At 29.6% G+C, this 13,893-nt stretch overlaps 1 protein-coding gene across 1 annotated transcript in view; it reads right to left on the bottom strand.

Moving 5' to 3' along the window:
• LOC113367684 (GIGYF family protein CG11148-like) overlaps positions 1–13,893 on the bottom strand; it is a 117,012-nt gene that overhangs the window by 41,197 nt on the left and 61,922 nt on the right. The gene's annotated exons all lie outside the window — the stretch shown is intronic.

Genomic DNA, 13,893 nt, shown 5'->3' on the forward strand with positions numbered 1-13,893 from the left:
TATGTCATTATACAAAGTGTCTATTATGACAACAAATACTAAATCCGATAGGTTTTCTAACAATATTTTAAATTAAAAAATATTTTACCTACGAATGTTATATATGGGTTAAATGACTCTCAGTGGTTTAGTATTTTCAAAGAGCTCTTCAGGACGCACCGTTTGTACTACAACCTTGTAATTTACACATGTTATTTTTCAAAGTGTCTATTATGACAACGAATACTAAAATCGATAGATTTTGGAACAACTTTTTGACTTAAAAAATATTTCACTTATCAATGTCATATATGGGTGATATGGCTCTCTGAAGATTATTATTTTCAAAAAGCTCTTCAGGGCGCACTGTTTGTACTACAACCTTGTAATTTATACATGTTATTCTTCAAAGTGTCTATTATAAGACCAAATAATAAAATCGATAGGTTATTTAACAACTTTTCGACTTAAAAAATATTTTAACTACGAATGTCATGTATGATCACATGGGGTGCAATGAAACTCAGTGGATTGATGTTTTCAAAGAGCTCTTCAGGACGCATCGTTTGCACTATAACCTTGTAATTCAGATATGTTATACTTCAAAGTGTCTATTCTAAGATAAAGTTTTAAAATTGGTAGGTTTTTGAACAACTTTTCGAATTAAAAAAGATTTTATCTATAAATATCATATATGAGTATATGGGTGAAATGACTCTTGAAATACTAGAATCGATAGGTTTTCTTTCTTCTTTCTTTATTAAATTATAAGAATTTTATGTAATTGTTCTTTGGCCGTGTTTTCTTTGTAATTGTTGAATAAATGAACTAAACAAAAATCTTAAAATATTATATTAAAAGTACTTTATTGACAAAAATCTTGAAATATTATAGGCCTATGAGAAGGTTTAAAAACATTAATGTATCGGATATTGGGTTGTTTGTAAGCAAAGTTTGTAAAGTTGTGAAATCTTAATTCTAAATGATTGAGTAAATTATTATCTTGCCCTCAGGCAAAATAAAAACTTTTTTTTCTAGTTGATACAAACACGTTAATTGCCACGATACTACTTTATTAGATAATTCAGTCAAAAGTGTACCGAAGCAAAAAAAAAAAAATTTCTGGAAAAACACTATTTTTTAACACACATATCATGTATGGCTACTTCTACAGAGTACTTTTTATTTTATTAGAATAAATGTTGTTAACTCCTGTCCTTATAAGAAAATACGTATATATATTTATTTATAATAGAGACGTCTTTTATTCGTCTTCGTCGTAATAGAAAGAAGAGCGTCTTTTCCTTCATTCCATTTAATCTTATTTTTTCTATTCGTTTCCTTTGAAATATGAAATCTACTCGGATAAAAGGACAAAGGCGCCGAACAGGGTCGAACTGGGACGATAATTAAATATTTATAGACAGAACATTAATATATTTAACTTCCCGAAGGAGAAGTTTATGTTTTCATAAAAAAATCCGATTCGTTAATTTTATGTTTTCTCGACGTTTCAAGCCATTCTGAATCGAATGAGACCAAATTTAAGGAAAAAGTATGTGTGTGTGTGTGAGAACAGATGCTTATTTTTTGACTTGAATTGATAAAGCTCATCTGGACCGGTTGTTCGCAATTAATTGTTGATTTTTTGGCAATTTTGATGAAAATAGTATTAATAGTCATAACGTATATCATAGTTCTATAAAAAGTGGTCTATATTCGTTAAGACTATTATATATTACTATTATATATATAATCAAGCTTCATCAAAATTTTTAAAAAACAAAATTTAATAATTCATTAAATGGTTTGTTTGTTTTTTTATGAAATCTAGACGAAAAATTAAATAATAGTATACAAATCTGTCAGTTGGGTTAATAATGTGTTTTTTGCGAGCAAGATGGGTTTAAAAATATGAATAAATTAATTATTATTGTTTTATCGTAAAACAATTTATTATTGAGCAGTATATAGAGTGTATTAAGTACAATTTGGTGCAACTTTTAATATTTTTCCTTAAAAAGATTAAAAATAATATCATTATATGCGCTTTGCTCTAGACAAAAATCCTGGTGGAGGAGTACAACTAGATTATAATTTATATATATATATATATATATATATATCGATAAATAATTCAATTGATCTATCGACAATGTGTTGTAATGTTTCCAAGTCGTCTTTTTAATTTAAATAAATTTTTTATTCAACAGGTCAACCTTGAACTTACAACAACTAAATAAGTACAAACTCCACGTGTGATTAACTCGAATATATTTAAATATTGTTGATATATATATATATATATATATATATATACAAAATTCCAATTAATCACTCTTTGTTTTCAAAACACAAATAGTATGAACAAAACATTCTAATTACTTCCTAAGAAATTATCAGTACTGGATTCAAATTCAAAATAATATTTTCTTAAATTTATTATTTATAGTTTTAAATAATTAAAATATATGATGATCCAATATTTTATAAACAAAACAAATTGCTCTTTGTAATTTTTAAAATTAGTATATTTTATTAAAATAAATTTAAAAAAATTCTGTAAAGAATTATATGCAATATTGTTTTTAAACTACGGTTTCATATAACGTTATTTCATTACTTATACAAATTATAAAGTTAAACCATAAAAATAATATTTATTTAAATTATAAAGTTAAACCATAAAAATAATATTTATTTAAATTATAAAGTTAAAACATAAAAATAATATTTTGTCATTTTCTTATAACAATTTATTTTTTATTTGTAATTTAAACACGTTAATTTATTTATAATATTTATCTCTGTTATTATTGAGTGCAATTTTTCAATGTAGTTTTCATATAATTTTTTTTTTTTATTATAAACATTTTAAAACTAGTTGTGTTTTATCATCAAGATAGGCTTTTTTTCCAAGAATAAACTATATACAAATATAAAATTATTTAAAAAAAAATTGATTTATAACAAAAAATGAAGAAAATATTTTAACATTATTCTGTACTTAATTTAAAATTAAATTATTTCAAATATTAATCTCTTAAAATATATCAAATTGAAGATCCATTAATTTCTCTTAATGGAAGCAAAATAAAGGTTATTTTCGAAATATAAAGTTAAAAAAAGCTAAATCTTAAATCTTATTTCTCAAGTCGTTTTAACGGAGAATTCATGCAACTTACCTTAATACAAAATTCCACTTACAATTAGTTTCTTCTTCTATTTCGACCCTGTATATTATATAATATTTGCGAACTATACGAGAAAATGATGATATAATATATGGTGGGATTTTTGATGGAGTATTAAGTGGATTATAGATTTGTTTTGCCCTGGAATTGCTATCATCATAATATATATATATATATATATATATATTATATATATATATATACTAGCTGACCCTGCCACGCGTTGCTATGGCTCAGAAATTAAAAGTACATTCTTTACTAATTTTTGGTACATTCAAAATAATATTTTCTAAAAATTGGAATTGGAAATTATTTTCTAATGTTTGTAAACAAAATATAGAATTACAAAAAAAAATACTTACTTAGATGGAAAACTGCCATCTTTTATTAATTTATAGAAATAACCAATGAATGTGTGGTATAATAAATATTAATTTTGCAAAAGTAAATGTTGCGTTTAATAATTAAGATAATAACTATTCTGCATTCTAAGTTGGACAATGTTATAAAGTTCCAAAATTTATAGCAAACATTAGGGTTTGTCAGTTTTCAAAAACCGGTTTTAAAAACCGTTTTTTTCGGCGAAAATTATGGAATTCGAAAACCGGTTTTTTAGTGAAAAAACTCGGTTTTCACTGTATAAATGGAAAATGACAAATATAGCCAAATATAAAAGATAGATGAAAGCATTTTGATTCTTGAAATCACATCGGTTCAATAGCATTGGATATCTTATCAGTCTGCAATGGTTCCCAAAAATGTTTATGTATATAATAATTTAGATTTTTATACCAGAGTATATATTAATTTAAATCAGTTTGACTTCTTCTTGACGAAGTAACTTCCTTTACTCAAACTAAAAAAAGAGATTTAAACCCTAGAAGCCACAAATTAAAGAACAAAATCTTTGAATTATTATATCAGGTTTTAAAAACAATTAAGCATAATTTGGTCGCAAGTATGAAAATATTTTTTATTTCAGGAAATTTTGTGAGTAAACAGAGGACACGTCTAAGTAGCAATTCGATAGATGTTCTCAGTTTTTTTAAATCATATTTTATTAAACAAAAAACAATTAGAATGTTCAAAATTAATTAAATAAAATTGCTCGGAACAGACAATACGCGAGTTTAGCTTAATTGTTTTTAAAACTAAAATTGATATTAACAAGTATGTATCGGCATGTATCTAATATTTTTTTATTTTTTTTATTTAATGAATTTTTGTCATTTATTAATGTATTATTTTTATTTATTCGTAAACTTTTCTTTCACTATCATAAAAATATTTTCATTCTCATATGTAAAAATGGTGCATGAATAACGAATAATTATTTTTAAAGTTATTTATTCAAGACAAACTAATATTTTTTAGTTCTACTAATTAAAATTAAAATAATTTTGTTTACTATCTATAAAATTGAACAATAAATAAATTCAGTCAAATACTGCTTTAAATTACACTAAATTTGCGGATAAATTACAGAATATTCGAGCAAAAATTTATTTTCTATATAAAATTCGAAAAACGGTTATAACCGGTTTTTAGTAAAATTAAAATTCGACAACCGGTTTTTTGAAATGTCGGTTTTTGTATAAACCCTAATCATGACACAAAATTTTCATACTTATAAAAATAACACCTTTATAATTGTAAAAATATATTTATATCAAATTAATACAAACATTTACAATGTATCCTTATACATCGAGTGCAGTCTTATATATATATATTCAACATTTTCTTCCTTTCTCCAGTTACAATTTCATTCCCATCAGTTTTGCAGTTTTAGTCTGAATTCCTGGAAACTTAAACAGAGGATTGTCTTTTTCCATTTGCTCGTAGGATTTTTCCACCAGGGTTTCATAACCAGCCTTTTCTGCCAATTTTTGAGACTCTAGGGCTGTGAAAGTGGTCACTGTTGCCTTTAAACCAACCTGCGGAAAAAATAGCATAGTGATATAATATATATATATATATATATATATATATATATATATATATATATATGTATATATATATATATATATATATATATATATATATATACATTAGGGTGGTCCTTAATATGGACATTTTCGAATTTTCTTGCTCCCAAGTGCTCAAATGGTTCCAAATTGATGAAAAACAATTCTCTGAAAGTTTTAGCTCTTAATATTAACCTTTAGATAGAGCGCAATTTAATCAAAGTTTTGTATGCAAATGGCATGAAAAATTTTTCAAAAATTTTAAACATGTTTTTAGATGTAATTTAGCGAACAAATGAAAATTTTTTTTATTGTTATTTAAAAAAAAAATGCTATTTCCATACGAAGTTTGATTGAACTGCGCCCTATCTAAACTTTAATATTAAGAGCTAAAACTTTGATAGATTTATTTTTTTATTAATTTCGAACCATTTCAGCCCTTGAGAGCAAGGAAATTCGAAAATGTCCAAATATATATATATATATATATATATATATATATATTATGATATGGTTTTTCAGCCACAAGTCGAAAAAATAAAAACATCATAAAAATTCGAGTAATGACATTAGTGAGAATTATCAGAATTATGCTTGGTTAAGTCAACGAGCAATTCTTGCAGCAAACAATAATGATGTACACGCACTAAATTTCACCATTCAATCAAAAATTGCTGGCGATTTGGTGACATACCAATGATTCCGACTGGTCTTCCGTTTGACTTCAAACGATTGCAATTTCCAGTTCGCCTTGCGTTTGCAATAACAAGTCGCAAGGCCAATAGCTTAGTGTTTGCGAGATAAATTTCAAATATATTATTTAGAAAATCATTGTTTTTCACATGGGCAGTTATACGTTGCCTGTTCACGAGTTGGAAAACCATCCGCTTTGTTTGTGTTAACGTCAGACCAAATAACAAAAAATGTGGTTTACCAAAGAGCACTTCAATGAAACGGATAATTTGCGGATTCACTTTCATTTACTTAGAGAAGTTCAACTAAAAACCACTTCATTTTTGTAATCGAAATAAATTCATTACTGTTGTGTAATAAAATCAATTTTTTTCTTTTCAAATATAAAACAAACAAAAAATTTCTTCATCTTTCTCACGAAACCATCTGGTGGCGAAACGGAGTTTGTCGGGTTTGCTAGTATATATATATATATATATATATATATATATAATAAATTTAGGGGCCTGTTTTTGGTTGAAATAGTAATGCTGTGTTACTGGATATGAGTAACGAACTGTCAAAGTAAAAAAAAATTACACATAAAATCTAACCTCCAAAATGCAAAAACATCAAATAACAATTTTATCACAAGTGCAACTTTGTGATACCTCTTTGTATGTGTTATACTTGAACTTCGGTATGTCAGCAAATACATAGTTCTTCGACACTTCGTTACTACCAACTCATACGAAGATAGACCCGTAACATAGCATTACCATAACATTTCTATTTGATTCAAGAATTGGTTTCATAAATACTCTATTATTATTATTATTATTATTATTATTATTATTATTATTATTATTACCTTTCTGCCCATCTCGTTTCTGGCCTTTAAAATTTCCATGGCCACTCCCATTCCTCTGTAATCGGGGTCTACGCTCAAACCGAAAGCGTAGAGGTACTCGTCTACGCCGTAGTGGGCGTAGCAGTCGGTGAATGAGGCCAAATAGTCGTTGGCGTCCCGGAAGATTTTGAAACATTTTCCATCGGGCTGAGGATGAAACTCATTGTAATAAATAGACATATTTGAAAATAATAAAACTATATGCAGAACGTGTCCCGGAACTCAACATGAAACAAATGTTCTCACGGTTACGGATCCAAAGTTTAAATCAAGGATGAGCAAACCGCGGCCCGCCTAGTGTTTTTCTGCGGCCCGCCAAGCATTTCTCAACAACAGATTATTTTTTAGATATTTTATCAAATACAGCTGTAAAAGCTAATTTTGTCGTCAGTCAAATTCTGGTAAAAACTGTTGTTCGAAGAAATAGCATTTCCTGATAAAATAATTATTAATTTATTTAAATATTGTTAAACAAGCTTCAATATTGCAGGAAAACTTGAGAACTTGTACGAGAACAAGGCAATAATGCATTTCTAAATTTAAAATAATTAAATAAGTAAATCTTATAATGTCGCGAGGATTAAATTATCGCAAATTTAAAGACATCCTGGCAATTAAGTTTGTGAATATATCGATTTTTAATACTAAAGTACGTTAGCTCAATAGTGATGCAATGCTTCAAGGAGTATACGACTCAAATAGCGAATTACAATTGTTTTTGGATATAAAATAATAATTATAGTTCTTTCATCATTTTGGTAATAAAGAATAATATCTTTTGCAGAATCTTGTGTTTCACTTTTCATATTCAAAAAAAGAAAATGTGAACAAATTTTAATTGTGATTCCAAATGTTCAAAGCTTACAAGACAGCTGTTTTCATGTAAATGTTTTCTTCGCTATTTAACATGCAGAATAATACAGATTTAAAAAATGAATTTTTTTCAGTAAACATAGATTTTTTTTATAAATCTTATGTCAGCCCTGAGAAATTTTCGCTTTTGAATAAAAAACGCAAATCAATTTTTTTTTTGTGGAAGTACGTATGTGTGTGAACAATTACACAGGCCCACAAAAGAAAAGTCGCTGGATAATAATTAATTCATTCAGAAAAAAAATCTAGATCGAAGATTGTGCCCGTTTTTAAACGTTTTTCAATATTTTGTGCGCCAATTTTGACTATAGATTTATCTTCAGCGGTAAAAGGTACATTGGAAGACATATGTCACACACCCAATTCAGACAACTCTTTTTTGTGGACCTGTGTTAATGTCAACTATAAAATTCATATAAAATTAGCACCTATCAAAACTGAGTAAAACATATCACTTATTATATAAAACATATACTTTGTTCAATTTTATATTTTTGTTCTTTTCTTGTGGCAATTTTGTAATTTTGTTGCAATTACATTATTCCTGCACTCAGTCAATAAATCTTTTTACTTAATTTTAGATCAGACTTTTATCAGGTTTATGAAAAAGCTTCAATTTATTAGAAAACCAATTTATTTTTATCATGGCTTGTATAATAACATTTTTTTTGAATTTGTTCTTTATTATATTTTTTTTTTATGCGAAATCAAAAACTACACACAACTCCAAATTTTCATGAATTTATAATAATCATTTTAGTAGTCCAATCATTTTTTATATAGCTTGTTAATCGATCAATTAACTATTATCGCCTTTTTTGTGAACAATAGAAATTCTATCAAGATTTTTCTGAGTTTATAAAAAAGCTTAAATTTATACTAATGATTTTCTAAAAATATTTTCTGTAGGTAAACGTTCGCCGGGTCAGCTAGTATATATATAAATTACGTGCGGCCCGCAATAAAATTTGAAAATTTAAATAGGCCCCTCGGTTAAAGATTGCTCGCCCTTGGTTTAAATGAACAAAAGTAATAAAATTAACCACAAGAAACGAAAAATGGTCACAGTTTGACCAAAGCACTTATAGCTCATAATTTTGAAACTCATAATTATAGCTCATAATTTTCAAACTACATGGAATAGTACTGTTTTCTGATTTACTATCGCCCCGTTGAGTTCTGGGATATCCTGTGTTAATAATAATTAATCTGTTATCCTCCTACTTGAATTTTGGGTTGTCCTTTCTTGGTAACGAATGTAAAATTGCAACCGACGACACGAGGGACTTCTGTACCAGGAGACTTGACCAGGCCGCCGTCCTGGGTTTCCTCAAGGCAAGCCAATACTATACGTTGGGAAAAGATATTGTGCCAGAGTTGTTCGGTCTCCTGTACGGATTTTGCATCCTCTCTCATATCTGGGTAAAAGATATATATATATATATATATATATATATATATATATATATATATATATATATATGATCATGATAGGTTTGTCGTCGTCGATACATATTTGTAATATTTTTGCAGCCCAATCGTCGAATTAAAAAAAATATTAAATTACAAAATTATTTATTCCATTAAAAACGTTTCGACACTTGATCTGTGTCATCATTCAGTAATCTAAAAAACATATAACATAAATACAAAGTTGATGATAAATATAAATATATAAAAAAAGGAGGAAATTATACGTACCCAACCAGGAAAAACAACAGAAAAAATTAATTGAAATGTAAAAATTGATTGAACACTAAATTTGTGTAAAATAATAATATACTATTATATTAACAAACAAGAAATTGAAGGAGCACATATTACCCTCCTATATTTAATGTTATTGATAGCGGTGCATTATGGACACTGATCAAGGTTACAACGCAAGTGTTCTTGATTTAAGAGAAGAAAAAAGGCAACTGAAAGTGTTGTCAAAACTGAAAACCAAAAGAAAATCTTCAGCGGCAAATAGTTTTTTTTAAAATAATTTTAAAAAATAAGAAAAATTGCTTAAGAAGGGTAAACAAATAACACCTTTATATTTATTTAAGGAGAAAGGATTAGATGTTGAAAAAAAATTGTTAAGATAGGAAGAACTGTTTAAATTGTTTTGTAAAAATTCTAATCCATTTTTAATGACGTTATTAACTAAATATGAAGGATAATAATTATTATTCAAAACAGAACGAACTAAAGATAGGTTTTTTCCCAAAAAATCTTATCACTTAACAAAATGGCCCTATCTATTAAGGAAATGACAACTGAAATTTTGATAGAACGAGAGTGATAGGAAAAATAATTTAAATATACCTTTCTTAAGCAATTTTTCTTATGTTTTAAAAAAGTTATTTGCCGCTGAAGATTTTCCTTTGGTTTTCAGTTTTGACAACACTTTTAGTTGCCCTTTTTCCTCTATTAAATCAAAAACTTCCGCTGATAGGGTTACTGATTCGGTTTACAGGTTGGACTGCAATAATTGCAATAGTTGTTACATTGGTGAAAGTTCCCAATATATATATATAGGAGGGTTAATCAACATATTTATAATTCCAGAAACCCAAATCAATTCAAAACGATGCTTTCAGAACATATGATAAACCTGAACCACACTTTTAACATGTCAAATCCTTCCATTCTTTACATTGAAAAATATTGTGACCCTAGAAAGATAGTTGAGTCTTTACTTATATTCCTTAATACTTCTTGTGTAAACTCTCATCTCTTACATGACAGTTACAAAGTCATCATTAATTTCATGAAAAGTAATTCTATACAGTTTTAGAATCTTTCGTTCGTTATGTTTCTTCTCTGTTTCTCTTTCCCCTTTCGTTTCTCACAACCCGCTCCCACTCCTTCACTGCACTTGCTTTGTAACCTTGATCAGTGTCCATAATGCACCGCTATTAATAACATGAAATATAGGAGGGCAACATGTGCTCCTTCAAATTTCTCGTAATAACAGTATATTATTATTTTACACAAATTTAGTGTACAATCAATTTTACATCATAATTAATTTTTTCTGTTGTTTTTCCTGGTTTGGTATGTATAATTTCCTCCTTTTTTATATATTTATATTTATCATCAACTACTGTTATTTATGTAATATGTTTTTTTAGATTACTGAATGATGACACACATCAAGTGTCGAAACGTTTGATGGAATAAATAATTTTGTTATTTAATCTTTTTTTAATTCGACGATTGGGCTGCAAAAATATTACAAATATATATATATATATATATATATATATATATATATATATATTGTGACGGATTAAAAAGGGTTGATGCTCCCCTTTCTTAGGGTATATGCAACGACTGCCTAATATTACATCTAGCGTTGCATCCCCAACGAAAGGGTTACACCAACTCCTTAACCCGACTTCTATAAACACCCTGTAATTACCTGTGGAAAAGCCAACTAACTACGCGAATGAAACAGAATGTACTTTTAGCTTATTTAATCATTACTAATCATTACAGGTGTAACGGCATGACAATACCTACGTACTATCATGCCCTTTGCCTAAAACCTAACGTACTCACAAATCTTTATTAATTACTAACATAAAACGGTATCAACGGAGTAACGATAACGGAACGGAACGGAGGGAATAGTTTATAAAACCAATAATACATCTGACCTTTACTGGAACGGGTTCTCCTCTCCTGGCACAACACACACACCACTATACACAAAGTGGGTCCAGCGACTAGCGCGTGGACCCGACCGAACTCCTCAGAGGAGGTTACAATTCTTAATGCCATTTTTCAATCCCAGACTGGACCTTATATTGGCATCCCTATTGGGCGTGGTGGGGGAGCGTCATTGCACTGGTGGTTATGCAACCCTTTTGACGACAATACCGATTGTCGTTACACGCCCCCCTGTCACAGTAGAGTCGGCCTCGGCTCTTAAATTCAAAGTTGAATTATTGCCCTCTCCTGGTTTTTTTCCGGGTTGTTCCGGTGTTTTTCGTAGGGTCCTGTTTTGCCCTTTGGTCCTCGTCTTTGGGTTGGCTAGTTTAACTTGGTTGGCTTTGCTCAAGTGTGAGCCTTGGCTGCTAGACGATGATTGTAGTTGTGGTTGCGTGCTGGCCATCCTTTAGGCGTTGTGGTTCCGGTCAGATATTCCTAGAATCCTGGCAAGCTATTCCCCCTTTGTTTAAACTCAAAACACGTAGCAGCTAGTAAACATAAACTTACATATACACGGGTCTGATAAAAAAAAATACATTAACATCCTTAATACAAAAAAAACGAAAACAAAATCCTTCAGTAACACAAAAATTACAATACAAAAATAAGTCCGTTGCTTAAGACTATCTTAACCTATTTCGTTCTCAAAGAAACCGTGTTGGGAAAAACTGTACTCAGCAAATTCAGAAAAAAAAAGAAAAAACAAGACTAGACTCAGAAAAAAAAGTAGTTATATAACACAGACTAACAAAAGACAAAAACTTAATAAAAAAAATATTCGAAGTACAATCGTTTTTCGTAACACGTTTCCTTGAAACGCAATCTTATCCTATGTGCGTGTGCTGTCACCTATTTTCTTGGTTGTAGTATTAGAATTAATGGAATAACCGTAGCCCGAATTATAAATTAGTTCGCCAGAAATCATGAACCCGATGATATGGACAATCTTTTACTGCGTAACGCGCGGAAAAACTTTGACAAGAAAAAAAACGAAACTAATATGACCATAAACAAGAAACAAAAATACTCCTCAATTTACAAAATACAATTATTTAAATAACTAGTTTACTTTTACGGAATTTACTCTGCGGACGCGACTTTAACCGTAATTCAGCCTCTACTGGTGTGATTGCCCCCCAAATACAAGACCACAGATGGGGGCTAGGATCTAGTTTTCCTTCATTGCTCCCCCCGCAGAGCCCCATACCAATAATAATATCTCTAGACCGACCGTCTATGCCCACCCAAAAACAAATGGCACTTACACTTAACACCTATGTAAGCGTGACACACCTGGGGTTCCTCAGCCCGGCACAAAAGTACCCCAAATTGCCCCCTTGACGGGAGATGACGTGCTGCGACCTATGTCGCCATCCCGGTCTTCGCTGAAGGTACCTTCCCAAACATATTCCATAATAATCCATAATACATAATAATTCACATAATAATTCGACGGCTGCGGGGTTGATTAAGGGCGGTTTCCCCGATTGAAACCGTACGCGTCCATCGATTCGGACATCTCAATGGTCCTCGCTCGTGGACTACTGGGCCCAGCTTTCAACTCACATATATAACCATAAAACAAAAACGTAAATCCGATATGGCGTCCCGATATAAGCCTGCAGACTTATATTTATACAATTTATGTTGCAACACCTACTCTCCACAAACAAAAATCCCACTATAAATTCTTATATGTCTTCTTATTTTACGACTTATCTAATGGGGGGAATCTTAAAACTAAACCTATTACTATAATTATGTTTAATTATTTACATATGTACATCTATATATAAGTTCTTATCTATATTAAAAAAAACGAAGAGAAAAGTGAAAGAAATATTTTTTCCTTTCTTTCTTCTTTTATTCCACTAACGTGGACCGTGTCGTATTTGCAACTGTTTCTAACTTTACGCTCAATCTTATAATTCAGATTTATAGTTTATCAAACTATTTATAAGGCCCGTGCCATGTATGCTGTAGATTGTCTGATTGGCCCTTTAGACCAACTTCCGTGTTCCCTAACACCCACTGGCCTACGACAAATTCGGCATTTTTGTTGAGCCCTCGCGATATTTTGTAGTACTCGTTCGCGAGTCGAGTCTAACTGGTTTACCGCGAGTGCCCTATAGCATGCCTCGGCCCTCCACGACTTAGCGCTACGTCGCTCGGCAGCGGGCTGTCTACGGGCTATTCTTAAAAAAAAATAAAGAAAAGAAAAAAAAAATGAAAATAAATAATTAAAAAAAAAGATGGTAAAGGCTACGACACGATCCTTTGATTTACATATTTGTTTATACAAACAAAACCTATTCATTTAATAATTAACCCTGATTCCAAATATCAACTTCACCCTATCTAAGATTATTACCATTCTGTTCTTTCGATTAATACTTTCTTTCTTCATTATTTTTATTTGCCATATCGGATCCCTTAATCTGGATTGGGCGGTCAAAAACACGAGCCAATAACTATTGACGAGCAGAAGTAAAGTATTTTCAATAAAAATAAAATCGTAATTTGTCCATATAAAAGGGCGTCACGAAAATTAAACAAAACGCCGACGGTATAAACGCGGTAATACACTACAAACGTT

This window comes from Ctenocephalides felis, unplaced genomic scaffold (genome assembly GCF_003426905.1).
Source record: "Ctenocephalides felis isolate EL2017-DRISC unplaced genomic scaffold, ASM342690v1 CF-g0.4_SCAFFOLD_01170, whole genome shotgun sequence".
NCBI classification, from domain to species: Eukaryota; Metazoa; Arthropoda; class Insecta; order Siphonaptera; family Pulicidae; genus Ctenocephalides; species Ctenocephalides felis.